At 44.0% G+C, this 16,265-nt stretch overlaps 1 protein-coding gene across 7 annotated transcripts in view; it reads right to left on the bottom strand.

The window, feature by feature from the left end:
- COLEC12 (collectin subfamily member 12) overlaps nucleotides 1–16,265 on the bottom strand; it is a 183,020-nt gene that overhangs the window by 44,373 nt on the left and 122,382 nt on the right. The gene's annotated exons all lie outside the window — the stretch shown is intronic.

Genomic DNA, 16,265 nt, shown 5'->3' with positions numbered 1-16,265 from the left:
TGATGGTGCAGAAGGCCAGAAAAATTGACCAGCAAAGAGAATTCCTTTCTGCTGTGGTTGTCCACAAAGAGCCCTACCAAGTTCTGTGGTCCCAGCCCCAATCCAGTCTGTTTTTCTTATCTTTTTGGAAAACAAGAGTCTCTTTCATTATCATATTTTTCGACCATTACCAAAGGAGTGCTCTCTGTTAACACGGATGCATACTGATCAGCAAGTGGCCTTCCTCCCTATGTGAAGGCTGGTGCTGTGGGCGAGTGCAGGGCACTTCCCAGCTGTCTTAATTACCATAAGTGTCCAGAGCTCAGTGGTGTTGCCATAAAGATCATGTTACCACAGAGAAGCTTCAGAAAGCTAGTAGGCGGCAAATTCAGAAAACCACAGGTTTTGATCTGAGTTTTTTTTTTTTAATCTGAGTTTTGTAGTAACCTTTTCATGTGGCTTTTTTATAGCTATTAATCTACTTCCTGGTGGCATATATTCCCATAAGCCCATGAGAATGATTTGGCCCTAACAGTAAAACTGATGATTTCAAATTCATCCCTATGATTAAAATGCCCTGAAAAGCAACAAAACAGTAAGAGTTAACATCCTAGTTACTTGGATGTTGTGCAATATCACTAGAATAGAAGTTAAATACATAAAACATTTTATCCCATGAACAATTAGTTTTTCCTTATTATAAAGACTATTTACTAAATGATGGGATATGGGTTTAGCTAGCATTTTTTTTTTTAAATTAATAATGAGCATTTAGTTTCCAAAATACAAATCCCTGGAAACCTTAGTAGGGGCTTCCCTGGTTGCTCAGATGGTAAAGAATCCTCCTGCAATGCAGACCTGGATTCCATACTGGGCAGGGAAGATCTCCTAGAGAAGGGAATGGCAACCCCCTCCAATATTCTTGCCTGGAAAATTCCATGGACAGAGGAGTCTGGCGGGCTACAGTCCATGGGGTCTCAAAGAGTAGACATGACTGAGCAAACACATGGACACCTTACTATGCCAAGTTTCTTAAACAATGCAGGGAATCATGATAACAGGAGGACAAGAATTAAAAACAAAATCACTTTCTGTGCAAAATAAATAAAGCCTCACCACATCTCTATATTCATAAAGATGTATTCAAATCAGAAAAATAATTTACATGAGTTTTATGAATTTGAAATCTTTAGCATTCCTCCTGAGCTTATATTAATATTCTGCACATTTGCTAAATGTATAGTTTCTTTCATTAATTTTTTTCATGTATATGCATGGGGCTTCCCCATTGATTCAACAGTAAAGAATCCCCCTGCAATGCAGGAGGCACAAGAGACGCTGGTTCAAACCCTGAGTTGGGAAGATCCCTGGAGAAGGAAGAGGTTAACCACTTCAGTATTCTTGGTTGGAAATCCCATGGACAGAGGAGCCTGGTGGGCTATGGTTCATGGGGTTGCAAAGAGTCAGATGTGACTGAAGCGACTAAGCACACGTATATGTATAAAAAGGGAAGCCAGTTCTGTTTTGGTTTTAATGTAAAAAGTATACATGCATTATTTGTTTAAAATTTATAATGTATACGTTGTCTGCTAAAAAAAGAATTGTTAAGGCCAAAAGCCAGATAATGATGCCACTCAGAACATACAATGTCTGCCAGGATGTATACTGTCTCAAAAGAATGCCATTACTTTCTCCTTGTAGTTTTATAATAAGAAATCCTTTATTATATGAATTGTAAACAAATGCCTTCAGTTCTGAGGAGAGGAATCCTCGCCCCGGGGGGCAGTTCATCCATCACGTCTCTTACATCTGCCTCTCGCGCTGGCCGCTTCCTCCTGGCCCTCTTCCTATTCATTTCATTCTATGGGCATGGAGTTTATTGTCAACCCTCCTAATGATACACTTCAGCAGCCCTGACTACTTCATTATCAACATCACCAAACAATGTCCTTCTGTGATCAGGCATTCAATGTTTTAATTAAAAGGACGCATGAAAATTCAGCTCCAGCTTGGGCCACTAGACTCTGCTGTATAATTGAGCTGGACACTTGGACTGCACAGGTATTTGGAGGAAAGCCATGAGATATTTGCTTAGTGGATGAGAGTTTGCTCTTGCAGCAAACGTGAAGAGGAATTGCTAAGGATGGTGGCCAGTCTAGAGGACCCGATGTGTGCCACGTACCCCTGCCCAGCTACTTTGTTGTTGAATCGTGTCCAACTCTGTGACCTGCATGGACTGTAGCCTGCCAGGCTCCTCTGTCCATGGGATTCTCCAGGCAAGAATACTGGAGTGGGTTGCCATTTCCTCCTCCAAGGGATCTTCTTGATCCCTGGATCGAACCCTTGGTTCCTGCATTGGGAGGCAGATTCTTTTACCACTGAGCCACCAGGGAAGCCACGCCCTTTAATAACCTTGCCAAGCAGGACTTCTGATCCCAATTTATAGATTTTTAGGAAAGTGGGGGTCAGCGAGGTTGAGTACCTAAGCCAGTAAGTGGCTGAGCTGGGAGCTAAACCCAAATGATCACAGGTTGCTCCTCCAAGGTTGCTGACCTTCAGAGGTGAAAGCAAAACAAAGCCAAGTGAAGTATGCCTAAAGAGATAAATCAGAGGAGGCAAACAGGTTACACTTGTGGAGTGTTCTGTTGAAACTCAGGGCTATAGAAACATCCTTTCAAATGCTGAGAGATGATCCCTTCTCAGAAATGAAGAAACAGGGAATGAGATGGTTGGATGGCATCACCGACTCAATGGACATGAGCCTGAGCAAACTCTGGGAGATAGTGAAGGACAGAGAAGCCTGGCATGCTGCAGTTCATGGGGTCACAAAGAGTTGGACATGACTGAGCCACTGAACAACAACAACAGAAACGAGCAGGAAAACCTAGTCTCCAGCAAGTTAACCATTACAGGCCTGAGGTTTCTACAGGCTATAATTTCTCTTCCTATTCTATGGTGACATACTTGAGCAGCAAGTTTATTCCACTCTAAATAAATCCTCATTATCTCTTGGAGGGATCAGGACTGGCTTAGAGGTTTGGCTGGTAAGGTCTGTTGGCCCCTCGGAGGAATCGTCCCCCAGTGGTGGTGAAATTTCTGGAAGAGAAGATAATTTTATTTTTTAAAAAATATTTTTATTTATTTATTTGCATGTGCTGGGCCTTAGTTGCAGCACATGGGATCTTTAGTTACAGCATGCCGGATGTTTAGTCAACTCTTAGCTGTGGCATGTGGAATCTAGTTCCCCGACCAGGGATTGAACCTGGGTCCCCTACATTGCGAGCACAAGTCTTAGCCACTGGATCACCAGGGAAGTCCCTGAGAAGGTAGATTTATACTCAGTAATTTCAAGGTAAACTATGAGGCATGCAGAGCCTTGAGCTTGAAACCAAAACAAGTTGGTTGCCCCTGTTGAGTTTTCTTCTAAAGTTCTAGTTCACTGAAATAGAAGCTTTAAAAGTCAATGGCTAATCCATCTATGGACCCAAATAGTTGCTGGTGGTTCAAGGCTGCAGGAGTTGGGTGAGATAAGTTAGTGGAAAGGAAGAAAGTAAAATAAGCCTTTATTAAGTGGTAATAAAAAGTTAATGTATCAAGCAGGTTTCCCTGGTGGCTCCGTGGTAAAGAATCTGCCTGCCAATGCAGGAGACACAGGTTCAATCCCTGGTCCAGGAAGGTGCCACATGCTGTGGAGCAACTAAGCTCGTGTGCCACAACCACTGAGCATGCGCTCTGGAGCCTGGGAGCCGCAACTGCTGAAGCCCGCGCCCCACAGTGAAGACTGGCCACCACTTGTTGCAGCTAGAGAAAAGCCTGTACAGCATGAAGACCCTGCACAGTCAAGAAATAAAATAAATACAATGATTAAAAATTTAACATCTAGCCTCTTAACCCCCCTTTTTGAAAAAACCTACTTGGAGAACTTTAGAAAACTCCAATTCTTTTTACAAATACCAGCTTGACCCCGTGGCTCAGAAATCCACTGCCACACTAACAGCTCCAGGTGGTTTGGAGTAGCCAAGATGCTCACTGCGAGCATCCTCTGACCATGCAGGTCCTTAGAAGCTCATAGTCCAGAGGAGGGCAGTGGTCAACTCATCCAGTGTCCATCTTACTAGCGAGGGAACTGTAGCCCAGTGAACTTGACTGCCCTCCCAGGCTGGCCCTGGCTTCAAGACTCAGGTCTCTAAATTCTCTGCCTAAGTTCTTTAAATCCCAAAACACAGCCCACCATACTTCTTTCTTACTATATCCTATTTATTCAAGAAACAAGGATGTAGCATGTAGTCTGTACCATGCACTGGGTATCATGGTGAACAAAACAGATGACAATCTCTGTCCTCATAGAACTTACACGAGAGTGGGAGGCTATTTTAACTGCTGTTGTTGTTTAGTTGCTAAGTCGTGTCTGACTCTTTTGTGATCCCATGGACAGTAGCCCACCAGGCTCCTCTGTCCATGGGATTTCCCAGGCAAGAATACTGGAGTGGGCTGCCATTTCCTTCTCCAGGGAAAGCAAGAAATGGACAGAGGGCATGTGGCGAGCAGGTGGATGGCAGTGGAAACAGGTGGTCAGAGAAGGCTTCTGGGAGGAAGATATGAGCCCAAGCTGGAAGGAGCACGGGGCGTCTGGGCTGGGTGCTCACAGCGCGCCCTCAGGGTCTGCCTGCTTCCTTTCCACATCCCAAGATTGGCCCTCCATCTCCCTGCAACACTCTTCTCTTACCAAATGTCTTCTAAAAAAAAAAACCTTTGTCACAAGTTTCCTCCCGGATGAATCCTCTCCTAATGAGCCTCCCCCAAGCCCTGAACCCCCTCGGTTCTTCTGAAAGTCACATGATGTAAATCTATTAGGTTCATTTGTGTGGTTTTCAAATAATTCAAATGCCATCATCTTGGCTACCACCCTGGTGTGTATGCGTGTTAGTTGCTGAGTCGTATCCGGCTCTTTGTGACTCCATGGACTGTAGCCCGCCACGCTCCTCTGACCATGGAATTTTCCAGGCAAGAATACTGGAGTGGATTGCCATGTCCTCCTCCAGAGGATCTTCCCAACCCTGGGACAGAGCCCGGGTCTCTTGCCCTGCAGGCAAATTCTGGCGGTCTGAACCACCAGGGAAGCCCACCACCCTGGCAAGGGAATGCAATTGTTCTGGAGGGCTGCTTTTGCCTTTCTCTGAACAAACCAAACACCTCCTCTACCCACTATACGCCCTGCAGGTTCACATACTTGAGCCTGGAGCGTAGAGCCCACCGTGGACACACGTGCTGTCACCCCTCAGCCGGCCCCAGTCACAGGACTGGCAATAGCGCCACGTATTAGGCTTTCACAACCTTCTCCCCCACTTTGTGGCCAGCTTCCTGTGTGACAACGGACACGCCGAGCTCGGTGTCCCGGAGGCCAGGGTGTAGTTGTCCTGGGAGAGGCATTCAGTTAAGGGTCAAAACACAGACACACAGGACACCTTGCAACCAAACAAGCAGGAACCCCGGGCTCCAGAGCAAGTATTTTCTTTTCACCACTGGAGGGGAGGGCAGTGCAGTGGGATTTACTAACCAAAGAAATGCAGATCTATAGACCCTTCTGGTTTGCAAGGCTGTGTCTGGCATCCCTCAGCTCTCACAGAACTAAACCCGACAGAACACAGGTGAGAAAGCAAACTCACAGCCCAACACTTGCCTTGAGCATGCTTGCTTTTACAGTGTCATTTGGGGGCAGCTGAGCGGGCAAGTCTCAGTTAATGATAGTGTGTTTGTTGTTTATCACTGAAGCAGTGTTGGGGCATGTGGAAATTATGCTTCAGAGCAGGTGCTGGAAAAAAATAAAAAAGACAACCCATGCTTCTCTCACAGACCTACTTGATTTTTTTTTTCAAACCAACAAAACTACTGCTTTGATGCAAAGAAAAAAAAAGGACCTCAGTGTCAGTGAAAATACCAATCAGCCCAACACACACTCTTCATTTCTGTGTGAATATGTTTTCTAATTTCTTCAAGTGAAGACAAGAGCTGAGGACACTTGAATTAAGGGAAAAGTGAGCCAAGACAAAGAGTTGACTCATTGGAAAAGACCCTGATGCTGGGAGGGATTGGGGGCAGGAGAAGGGGATGACAGAAGATGAGATGGCTGGATGGCATCACCGACTCGATGCACATGAGTTTGGGTGAACTCCGGGAGTTGGTGATGGATAGGGAGGCCTGGCGTGCTGCGATTCATGGGGTCACAAAGAGTCGGACACGACTGAGCGACTGAACTGAACTGAGCCAAGACAGAGAGACAGATTTTTACTGTCGGCGTTTTAAAGGAATTATCTGTTCCTTGAGGAAGGCAATCTCTGTTCAGAAGCTTGAAGAGAAGTTGATCGATTTGAAATGACCCAGATGCAGGGCGGCAGGGGAAAGCTGGTAAAAAATAAGTAATGAGGAAAATGAGAAGGATCTATTGTACAGACCACAGGATGAGTTGTGAGGGGGGTGTGGTCCCCAGATTTGGTGAAGAGCATCTGTTCACCAGCTTGGTATTCACATTTGTGATTAAAAATGGACAAAGGACATACAAAGGAAGAAATCTTTGTATGGGGCATTCAGCCCTGGGTGTAGAAGTCAAAGGAAAGAAACTGGAAAATAAAAGTGGAAAATCACTACACTAGAAAGTCACAAGGCATGCAACCAATTACAAGTAAATGTAAAGTAAGTGGGAAAGTACATGCTTATTAACATTGCCATGCCTTTGTAAACAGTTCATAAATGAGTGTTAAATTTAGAAATCTGTTTAAAGCTGAAACAACTAGATGAAAAGATGGATAAGTACATGTATGTATATGTATACACACATATACACTCATGGACAGAGGAGCCTGGGGGCTACAGTCCATGGAGTTGCAAAGAGTGGGACACAACAGGGTGACTGAGTAGACAACACACACAGTGACTTTCTTCAGACAGTAGAGATGCTTTTTAAAAAGCATTTCCAAAGCGAAAATCAAATTCATGATTTCCCATCATTTCTCAGGGCTGAGCTGGAGCCAGCTTACTCCAGCTGCTTATATCTCCTCACATTTTAAAGATGGTTCAGTAATAAAGAAACTGCCTGCCAGTGCTGGAGACACGGGTTCAATCCCTGGGTCAGGAAGATCCCCTGGAGGAGGAAAAGGCAACCCACTCCAGTATTCTTGCCTGCAGAATTCAATGGACAGAAGAGCCTGGTGGGCTGTAGTCCATGGGGTCATAAAGAGTCGGACACAACTGAGAGACAGTATGTAGTGCTTAGGATAAAATCATTTAATTGTATTTCATGCTCAAAGAAATTAATTTTATTGCCCAAATGGCCCAACACTCCTAATTAGGGTTGTAAATTGGTTTAACAGACTGAAAGAAGAAGAGGCTTTGGACAAGTTTCTCACAACAATGTCCAATCTGCACCCAGCTCAGGATTTTCCCCAGTACTCCAGCGAAGGTGGAATTTAGAATTAATAGCAGGATCACCCACCAGGGAGTCATTCATATATTTTATTTCTACTATGCAGCACCTATCGGTTTACATAAACTCCCAGAAACCTGTATATAGTTTAGAATATAGTGTGGGTTCATTGCTTATTATTCTTTAAATTATTCTTTAAAATCCATGCACCTATGGACACCTTATCTTTGACAAAGGAGGCAAGAATATACAATGGAGAAAACACAATCTCTTTAACAAGTGGTGCTGGGAAAACTGGTCAACCACTTGTAAAAGAATGAAACTAGGACACTTTCTAACACCATACACAAAAATAAACTCAAAATGGATTAAAGATCTAAACTAAGACCAGAAACTATAAAACTCCTAGAGGAAGACATAGGCAAAACACTCTCTGACATAAATCACAGCAGGATCCTCTATGATCCACCTCCCAGAATATTGGAAATAAAAGCAAAAATAAACAAATGGGGCCTAATTAAAAGCTTCTGCACAACAAAGGAATCTATAAGCAAGGTGAAAAGACAGCCTTCAGAATGGGAGAAAATAATAGCAAATGAAGCAACTGACAAAGAATTAATCTAAAAATATACAAGCAACTCCTGCAGCTCAATTGCAGAAAAATAAATGACCCAATCAAAAAATGAGCCAAAAGAACTAAACAGACATTTCTCCAAAGAAGACATACAGATGGCTAACAAACACGTAAAGATGCTCAACATCACTCATTATCAGAGAAATGCAAATCAAAACCACAATGAGGTACCATCTCATGCCAGTCAGAATGGCTGCTATCCAAAAGTCTACAAGCAATAAGTGCTGGCGAGGGTGTGGAGAAAAGGGAACCCTCTTCCACTGTTGGTGGGAATGCAAACTAGTACAGCCACTATGGAGAACAGTGTGGAGAGTCCTTAAAAAACTGGAAATAGAACTGCCATAGGACCCAGCAAACCCACTTCTGGGCATACACCCCGAGGAAACAAGAATTGAAAGAGACACGTGTACCCCAATGTTCATCGCAGCACTGTTTACAATAGCCAGGACATGGAAGCAACCTAGATGTCCATCAGCAGATGAATGGATAAGAAAGCTGTGGTACATATACACAATGGAGTATTACTCAGCCATTAAAAAGAATACATTTCAATCAGTTCTAAGGAGGTGGATGAAACTGGAGCCTATTATACAGAGTGAAGTAAGTCAGAAAGAAAAACACCAATACAGTATCCTAACGCATATATATGGAATTTAGAAAGATGGTAACAATAACCCTGTATGCGAGACAGCAAAAGACACAGATGTATAGAACAGTCTTTTGGACTCTGTGGGAGAGGGCAAGGGTGGGATGATTTGGGAGAATGGCATTGAAACATGTATATTATCATATGTGAAATGAATCACCAGTCCAGGTTCAATGCATGATACAGGATCCTCAGGGCTGGTGCACTGGAATGACCCAGAGGGATGGGATGGGGAGGGAGGTGGGAGGGGGATTCAGGATGGGGAACACATGTACACCCGTGGTGGATTCATGTCATTGTATAGCAAAACCAATACAATATTGTAAAGTAATTAGCCTCCAATTAAAATAAGTAAATTTATATTAAATAAATAAATAAATAAGAAGATGTGTCCCGATCAAAAGAGGTTTAAGAAATGTATCAACCAAATAACAATTTGTAAATCTTGCTTGAATTCTATTTTAAAAAACCAACAGTTTTTAAAAATAAACACTTTAAAAAGTTTCTATCTTTAGGAGATAAAAAAATAAAATAAAATAAAATCTCTTACTGTAAAGCAGTCCCTGTTGGTTAAGATGTTGTTGTCTTTAGTGGCCACTATACAATGTGATATGGGCTTCCCTGGTGGCTCAGTTGGTAAAGAATCTGCCTGTAATGTAACAGACTCAGGTTCAATCCCTGGGTCAGGAAGATCCCCTGGAGAAGGGAATGGCTACCAAGGCAGTATTCTTGTCTGGAGAATTCCACGGACAGAGGAACCTGGTGGGCTGCAGTCCATGGGGTCATAAAGAGTTGGACATGACTGATAGACTTTTACTTTCACTACTCCACCATGTGATGCAGGGACGGGCTTTACTGGCAGACCAAGGATGCACCCAGCCACCTTCTAGAATGAGGCCTGAGCATTGCTCTTCCTTCTTGAGGGAGCCAAGGTTCCCAACCTTACTGATGGAAAAGCCACTTGAACCTCAGGTCCTACTGATGACAGGCCAGCAGTATCATCTCATGAGCACAAAGAGAGCACTATTTCATTGACTTCACGTTATGCGTGGCCTTGGAGAGGAACTGAAAAAGAAGGATTCAGTGATTTACAAAATATCCATTGCTAAATGTGGAATCAGATGAAGTCTGGACTGCACAGCTCCAGCTCCTTTGCGATGCTCCTTCCTGCTGGAAAGCAGTTGTGTTACAGCTGCAGAACTAGTCAAGACAACCAGCCACCTGTAAATACAACCAACTGGTTGCCCTGAAACAATCTGTCCCTTTATACAGCACTTAGGGGAAGCACCACCTAATAAACAACACCTAGTAAGGAAGAGGAACATATACTACAGTAAAACGGAAAATCCCACTCACAGCCATGGTTATGACAGTGCTTATAAAATTAGATGTACTAATTTATTAGGGTAGACAGTGTACCCAACTGACTGTATGATTGCATTTTTATTAATTTTTATCCATAGGACTGTTACCTAGGAGTTAATCTTCCGAACTTTGAGCTTGGCGGGAAGATCTGTCTGTTTCTACTCCTGCTTACTTCCCAGACACACATCCCACTCAGGGGCACAAAGCACTGAAGAGAAATGTTTATCCAAATGGAGTTGGAAACGTCAGGGGCTCCAAGTGGACCCTGGGGCTCTGAGAAGGCCCCTTCTTTTAATGGCTTCTGCTGTATAGGCCCAGGGGAGGATGGGAAGAATCACAGAGTAGGGGATGGAGACAAGATCTTTTTTTAAGAAAAGAGCAAAGGCTTGTGATTATCTAGACAGAATAGGTTGTCTGAGGCAGTATAGTCAAAGCTATGGTCTTTCCAGTAATCATGTACAGATGTGAGTGTCGGACCATAAAGAAGGCTTAGCACCAAAGAACTGATGCTTTCAAACTGCGGTGCTGGAGAAGACTTGAGAGTCCCTTGGACAGTAAAGAGATCAAATCAGTCAATCCTAAAGGAAATCGACCCTGAAAATTCACTGGAAGGACTGATGCTGAAGCTGAAGCTCAAATACTTTGGCTACCTGATGTGAAGAACTGACTTACTGGAAAAGATTCTGATGCTGGGAAAAACAGGGTAGGAGGAAAAGGGGGTGACAGAGGATGAGATGGTTGGATGGCATCACCAACTCAATGGACAAGAGTTTGAACAAGCTCCAGGAGATAGTGAAGGACAGGGAAGCCTGGTGTGCTACAGCCCATGGGGTTGCAAAGAGTCGGACATGACTTAGCGACTAAACAGCAACAAAAAAAGAAAGAACAGAACAGGGAGAGCTGTGGCCACAGGGAAATGAAAGTAAGCAACGACAGGCTTTAACAAAATAGACTGTAAGTAAGGTTCCTACCATCAAGTCATTCTTGTCCCAACAAGCTGGGAAACCCTGAGGTGAAGTGTCTATGATTTGTTCACTGGAGCACAGAGGTGATACAGATAATTTCTGATGATAAAAAGTGGTTTCTAGAGAGTGAAGGACAAGCAAACTAGAACATGAAAGGAGTATCTACACAATAGTCATGTAAATTATTATATGACACCTAGGGCAAAATTAAACCAGCATGGCAGGCAAAGAAATGAGTGCCAATACTAAGATCCACTGTCAAAATGCGGGGATTCTTATTTACCAAATGGCCAACCTGCTTCCATATTAAGGTATTATACCTGCACACCTTCCCAGGTGACTCAGTGGCAAAGAATCTGCCTGCAGTGTGGGAAACCTGGGTTTGATTTGGGTTGGGAAGATCCCCTGGAGAAGGGAATGGCAACCCACTCCAGTATTCTTGCCTCGAGAATCCCATGGACAGAGGAGCCTGGCGGGCTGCTGTCCATAGGGTCACAAAGAGTCAGACACGACTTAGTGACTGAACACATTCACTTTTCAGGCTTTTTAAGCTAGGGCAGATCAATAACTTTCTGTCTTTGCATCTGCACCTTCTTCTTGTAAGTCCTGCCACAACTCCTGCCAGACAGAATGCTCTCAACCACTTCTGGTTTGGTGCCCCCAGAGTAGAATGGGTTTTTGTTCAAATAAACTCTTAACATTCTTCATATGCCTCAGTTTACCTCTGAATAGTTCATTCAAGTCAGAGAGGAGCCCAGACCATGTCTCCCCTGTGACGAGGACAAAACCTGTTGGCGGTGGTGGTGGATGGGCACAAAGACAGAATCCGTAGCCAGGGCACTTTTCATCGGTTTCCTCCTAACTTCCCATCTTGATGAAAAATATGAAATTTCTCTGCATGCTTCTGACAGTCACCTTTCCCCCTCCACAGTGATCAGTAAGGGGGTCTGCAGATGCTTGCAGCCGAGACAGGAGGAGCAGACACCCAGCGAGAGGAAAGGTGCGGGGAGGTGGTGTGGACATACAGCCGGAGTCAGACAAGACTGGGACTATTTCCTTAGCCACACTGATGAAGGGTTTCTACCAGGTCCTTAGTGAGGAGCAACTGGAACCTGATATCAAAACCCACTGTATGTCCTTCCTAGTTTATTGTATATAATTAAGTACCACCAACTGTGCAGGCTTTGCATTCCAGGGCATGGGATCAGTCATTCTCGACAATCCTTTTGTTGACTTCCTAAGTCCCAGCTAAGAAGCCCTTGAGGGCTTCCCTGAACTGGGAGGAACTGATTACCATGGTAGAACTCTAGTGCCCAGGAATGCCCCCCCCATTCCCCCCTCCACCCCACCCGCATCATCTCCGCCCAGTGCGCTTCATGGCACATGCACAGGGGAGCATCAGACAACAGACACAGCAGGTGTATGCCTTGCCTCCAACTGCAGAAGAGGCCAGTGCGCGGCCATGTGACTAGGAATGCATATTTCTATCACCATACTATGCAAAGTCGCTAGGCCTCCCTGTTAAATCCCCCTCTTAGCTCCCCTTCTGAGCCTGGACCTTGTCTAGTGTGTGGGCCCTGCTCTACCAAGGACCCAAGGGGATTGGGAGGGTGGTCTTCCAAATACCTCAGGCCTAGGCTGCTGTTTCAAACCACTTGGCTCATGTAAAGCATTGCTAGAATTGGAGGTGTTTCAAAGGCAATGAAGAGCATATGAGAACAAATGATCTAATACAGAGAGTGAATTCCTGGAGACTTAGTCACTGAGCAAGGAGGCAAAACAGAACTTGAGTGATGGTACACCTTGAGGACCTTGAAAAGACATCTTCTTAGGGACCATAATTTATCCTTCTATCTTGGGAACACTATAAGCAATATTTGTCAAATACAGATTTTACAGATTTTTAATCTGTAAAAACATGAACACTATGACCTAGCCCCACAAAAATGTGCACAGACATCCATTTGGACACAATTTCAAGAGATCCATGGGCTTCAGTTGCAACTCACAGACATGGGGCTCAGAACTAGTGATGCTTGACCTCTTAGGGAATGTATAAGGATGTTATAGTCCTTCCCCACAAGAACAGATCGGTGTTGGTAAGTTGTCGGTCATACAGACACACTTCTATCCCCCATGGAATAGGACGGAGGGGCAATTCCATGGACAAAAATCCTCTCTCACCTTTCCTCCCTGTTGATTCTCTTGATTGTGCAGCCCAAGCAATACTTACTTGCAAGTCCCTGATCCCAATAACTAACTCAACACAACAACATACGAATCACAAGTGTAGACCACAGTTGTCTATGGAGACACTTAAGTAGCATCATCAAGACAACCCAATGCAGAGAGACAGCAAAGGACAGAATCATCCAGAAGAGAGGAGGAGGCTGGACGTGGATACAAGAGGAGTTGGGGAAAGTTCATCTGTTGTTGAAAATCAGCAAGTCCATCACTGACAGTGGAGGGCCAGATGTCCTGTTAAGAAATGTCCTACTTAAACAGTCTCAAAAAGTTGGCAGCTGTCCTCGTGGGAACCAACAGCAGGAGCAGCAGCTGTGATGAATGAATCAGAAGTGTCCTTTCTACACATCTGACTTCATCATGATCATGTCTCCCCTCTGCTCAAGTTCTTCTAGTAGTTTCTCACCTCATGGAGATGAAGAGCCCACAAGGCCCATCTTCTCTCCAGACCTTCCCTCTCTGACCTCAGCTACTCTGCGGCTCACTCCCGCTCCAGCCACACTGCACCTTGAACATACCAGACACATGGCCCCAGGGCCTTTGCATTTACTGTTTCCTCTGCCTAGGACTCTGTCCCTTAGGTAACCCGCAGCTCTCTCTCTCTTCCTCTCTTACTTTTTACAGGTCTTTACTCAACCATCACCTTGTTAGAGAGGTTTTTCCTGATTAACCTTTTGAAAATTGCCGCTCCCCATCTCCCTTTCTTATTTTATTTTTCTCTAGAGCACTTCTCACCATTTAACACACTATCTGATTTACTGATGTGAGAGTTAGACCATAAAGAAGGCCGAGCACTGAAGAATTGATGCCTTCAAACTGTGGTGCTGGAGAAGACTCTTAAGAGTTCCTTGGACTGCAAGGAGATCAAACCTGTCAATCCTAAAGGAAACCAACCCTGAAGATTCACTGGAAGGACTGACACTGAAGCTGAAACTCCAATACTTTGGGCACCTGATGCGAAGAGCTGATTCATTGCAAAAGACCCTGATGCTGGGAAAGACTAAGGGCAGGAGGAGAAGGAGTCAACAGAGGATGAGATGGTTGGATGGCATCACTGACTCAATGGACATGAGTTTGAGCAAGCTCCGGGAGACAGTGAAGGACAGGGAAGCCTGCAGTCCATGGGGTCGCAGAGTCGGATATCACTGAGCAACTGAACAACGATAACAACAATCTGATCTACTTATCTTTTGTACCCCCCCCCCTCAACAAGAATGTAAGTTTCATGTAGACAGAGATTTTGTGAGCTGTACTCTCTACTGTATGGCTAGAATATGACCAGCGCAGTGGATACCAAACAGGGTTGTTGAGGAGATTAAATGAAAGACACATAAAACCCCTGAAAAGCACAGAGCATATAATAAGAATTATGTAAACATTTGCTATTATTTTATTTTTGTTTTAAACTCCATACAAACCTAATGAGTAGTTTGTATTATAATATGCATTTTTAAATTTTTTATTAAAATTTTTTTAAGTCTTTATTGAATTTGTTACAATATTGCTTCTGTTGTTTATGTTCTAGTTTTTGGCTTTGAGGCATGTGGGATCTTAGCTCCCTGAGCAGGGATTGAACCTGTACCCTCTGGATTGGAAGCTGAAGCCTTAACCACTGGACCACCAGGGAAGTCCCTATAGTATCCATTTTACAGAAATAAAAAGTTGAGGCTCAGTGTAACCTTGAGGTCATACACTAGTGGTTGGCAGAACCAGGATTCAAACCCATCTGACTCTTATGTTTTCTGCACTCACTTCCCTTGTTCTGCTTTGGAAGTCCTGGGACAGAAGAAAGGGCAGAAATCCATTCATTCTGGAATAAGCTCCAAGCCAAAGAAAGCTCCAGCCCAAGTGGGTGGGGATTAGGGGACCAGGTCTGCAGAATTCAGAAACATTTCTACTGCATGGATCTGAAATGGCGTGTGGCATTCTGTTTACTTCCTAACTTGACCAAAAAATGTAGCAGAGCCTGCCAATTAAAAAATGTTTTCATGACCCCAGAAAATCCGAGTATTGGAGACATTTACTTTAAACAGTCATTCCACCATAACAGGAAAGAGAGGCAGAGTAGAGGAGTTTATTATAACAGCTGCTTTCATACCCAAAACAAGGTTCGGCTGTTTTTGGCAGGTTGTACTGGAGTGGAGTTGGCAAGAACAGACAGACTGCGTGAGTTTCCTTTCAAAAGATCATTTTGCTTCCTTAGAAAAACTCACGACTGGACTATCTAGCATGAACTACAGATGTGTGTTCCTTCTCTGCTCCTCTGTCTGCCGAGGCTTCCACCCCACCTGGGCCTAAATGGGGCATGAACTTCCAAATGCAGAGGGTATGGGCTTTGAAGCTGCAAACACCTCCAGCTGCTTAACTCTGAAACTCGGTGTCCCTGTCCAGAGGGCTATTACTAGGATTAGTGTGAGGCAAATGCAGCTCCGAGCACATTGCCAAGTACACAGGCAGCTATTATTATGATGCAGTTATTAGCATGACTTTATTATTTTTTAAATAAATTTATTTAACAATAAAAAAGCAATTATCCTCCAATTTTTAATGGGAGGATAATAGATTTAAAATATTGTGTTGGCTTCTGCCATACAGCAACATGAATCAGTCATAGGTATACATATATCCCCTTCCTCTTGAACCTGCCTCCCACATCCCACCCTTTCCCACCCCTCTAGGTTGTTACAGAGCATTGGTTTGAGTTCTCTGAGTCATACAACAAATTCCCATTGGCTATCTATTTTATATTCAGTGGTGTATATGTTTCCATGCTACTCTCTCCACTTGTCCCACGGTCTGCTTCTTCCCTGCCAATACTGCCCATGTCCATAGTCTGTTCTCTATGTCTCTGTCTCCACTGCTGCCCTGCAAATAGGTTCATCTGTACCATCTTTCTAGATTCCATATATATCCGTTAATATATGATATTTGTATTTCTCTTTGTGACTTACTTCACTCTGTATAAGGGGCTCTAGGTTCATCCACCTCATTAGAACTAACTCAAGCGCACTC

Source organism: Bubalus bubalis, chromosome 22, assembly GCF_019923935.1.
Source record: "Bubalus bubalis isolate 160015118507 breed Murrah chromosome 22, NDDB_SH_1, whole genome shotgun sequence".
Lineage (NCBI taxonomy): Eukaryota > Metazoa > Chordata > Mammalia > Artiodactyla > Bovidae > Bubalus > Bubalus bubalis.
This window is presented reverse-complemented; position numbering and strand designations above follow the sequence as displayed.